Here is a 2,608-nt window from a genome sequence, read left to right on the forward strand (position 1 = left end):
GGCTCCTTCTGGCATCACCCTGTCATGGATGGGGGCAGGCAGGGGCAGGTGGGTGCTCTGCCCCCACATCCATAGCACCCTACCTGTCCCAGGTGTTCCAGGATGCCAGCACAGCCACTCAGCCACAGCTGAGCTCTCTGGTGGGACAACATCCAACCCACCACTGGCAGCCCCCAGAGCCACCAAACCCCACGAGAGAGGCCAGAGCAGCCACAAAGCATCTGCCACGAGACACCAGACCCCTGAGAACCGTGGTGAACAATAATCCCAAAGAGAGAGAGAGCCTGAGCACACTCCCAGGAAACGGGGAACAATCTGCAACTCCAGCAGAAAATCCCTGCAGCCAGGATGTCGAGTCAGCAGGGAAAACAATGACCCATCCCAGCAGGGCCGCGCTGTGTCCCCAGCTCTGCCAGGGGCATGGACCCTCCCCAGCTCTGCCCCTCACCCTGGAGGGATCCTTCAAACCCCCTGGGCTGCTGTAGGAGCACCATCATCACTCCCAGCCCTGCGTGGGGAGCAGAACCAGCACCTCCCACCCAGGAGGGATCCTTCAAACCCCCTAGGCTGCTGTAGGAGCACCATCATCACTCCCAGCCCTGAATGGAGAGCAGAACCAGCACCTCCCACCCAGGAGGGATCCTTCAAACCCCCTAGGCTGCTGTAGGAGCACCATCATCACTCCCAGCCCTGAATGGAGAGCAGAACCAGCACCTCCCACCCTGGAGGGATCCTTCAAACCCCCTGGGTTGCTGTAGGAGCACCATCATCACTCCCAGCCCTGTATGGGGAGCAGAACCAGCACCAAGGGGTCCGGGGGTGCAGGATGTGTCCCCCTGCCCAGGGCACAGGGTGGAGGGCAGGGATGAGAGCAGCCGTTACCCAAAGGATGTGAGTGAACCCAGTGTGGTTTGTCTGGCAGGAGAGTGAGTGGTGATCACGCAGGTGCCAGAAGCAGAGCTGCACAAATAAAAGAACTCATGCAGCAAAAGGAGGAAATACTATTTTTGAGCTGCAGTGGAGTGGGGCCCGGGGAGGTGAGGGTTGTGCAAGAGCTGGGGTGCAGCTGCAAAGGTAGAGGAGGCAGAAAACAAGACAACCTGCTGCTACCACCACCATTTCAGAGATGGGTATCATGGGGACCATGCTGCTGCAGGAGGAAAGAGCGTTTTAGACCAACAACAGTGCCTTGGCACAAGGGTTTGTGTGGGCACTTCAAGGCTCACAGCTTTTTTGTGGGGTTATTTTTGTGGTGGGGAAGCACATGGAAAGACAAACCCTAGGTACCTTCAACCACACCAGCACGTTCAGACCAAACCTCATAAACCCTTCCTTCTGCTGACAACAAAGCTCTGGAGATTTCTGCTTAGGAGATGGATGAGGAAGGAGCAGAATGTGCCACAGGCAGCACAGAGATGAGCCCCCAGCCCCATGGGACACCTCTTGGGGTCTCCATGTCCCCCCACCACCATCCTTCATTACAATGGGCTCATCTGAGTCTCCATGTCCCCCCCACCACCATCCTTCATTATAAAATCATCCCTACTGTGCTCACCGACCTCAGGCTGCACTTGGAGATGCCCAAACCTGTGGGCAGAGGGGATTGGGATTGCCCCACACCCTGCACCAAGTCAGCCAGGTTCCTGTTCCCTCACATCCCACCGCCCACAGAACACAAATGGTCTCTCTTTGGAGCCACCAAAGAACTGCACTTTTCCATAAGAAAAGGATAAAAGGAGCATCTCCAGCTGTGCTAAGGAAATCCAGGAGGGTCAGAAAATGCTCAATTTCCCAGTGAAGCCTATCAGAGACTTCCAGGACTCTCCTACCTCTGAAGCAACTGACTTGCCAGCTTTTTAAATCACAATATCCCACCACAAAAGACACCCCTTTCCTGACTCAGTGAATGACACGACAAGCAATTGGGCTGCAGAAGGAGTTTTACAGCAAAACCACCCCCTTGCCTGCCTGGGCCAAAGGGAAGTGCTCCCCAGGGACCGGCAGGAGGTGCAGGGCACTGTCCGTGCAGCACCCAAGGGTGGCTCAGAGGCCTCGTGTGCAGCCACCCAGGCAGACTTTCCAGGAAGCACCTCAGGATGCCCCTGCACGGTCACGGCTGCCTGTGCCCTGCTCTGTCCCAGCAGGGCAGCAGAAAAAGCCGAGGCCATGGGAGAGCCGGCATTTGGAGCATCACATCGCCTCGGCACCTCCCTCCGCAGCAGCCAGCGCGCCTGTGGGCAGCCACAGCGTCCTCCTCCTCCTCCTCTGTCACACCTGGATGAGCCTCCCTCTGTTCTGGGAGGGCTGGGAGCTGCCCGGTGCTCCGGCTGCAGCAGCGCTTCCTCTCGCCTGCGCTTGCAGAGTTTGCTCCCACGTCTGTCCCGACCCACGAGACAGACGCCCAGCGACTCGCTCCTACTAATTGCAGACCTTGGCCTTAATGAAACCATCAGCCTGTCGGGAGGAGGCTGCATACAGCGCTTAATCAGCCACAAAGAGTCGGAGAACACACAGAGTAGCCCCAAACCGATGATCCCCACCACATGCTTGCCTCCAACCGCACAGAGTTTGGGCGAGGACGGTGCCTGCAGCATTCCCGGGGCAGGGC

Source organism: Geospiza fortis, unplaced genomic scaffold (assembly GCF_000277835.1).
Source record: "Geospiza fortis unplaced genomic scaffold, GeoFor_1.0 scaffold417, whole genome shotgun sequence".
Classification (NCBI taxonomy): Eukaryota; Metazoa; Chordata; class Aves; order Passeriformes; family Thraupidae; genus Geospiza; species Geospiza fortis.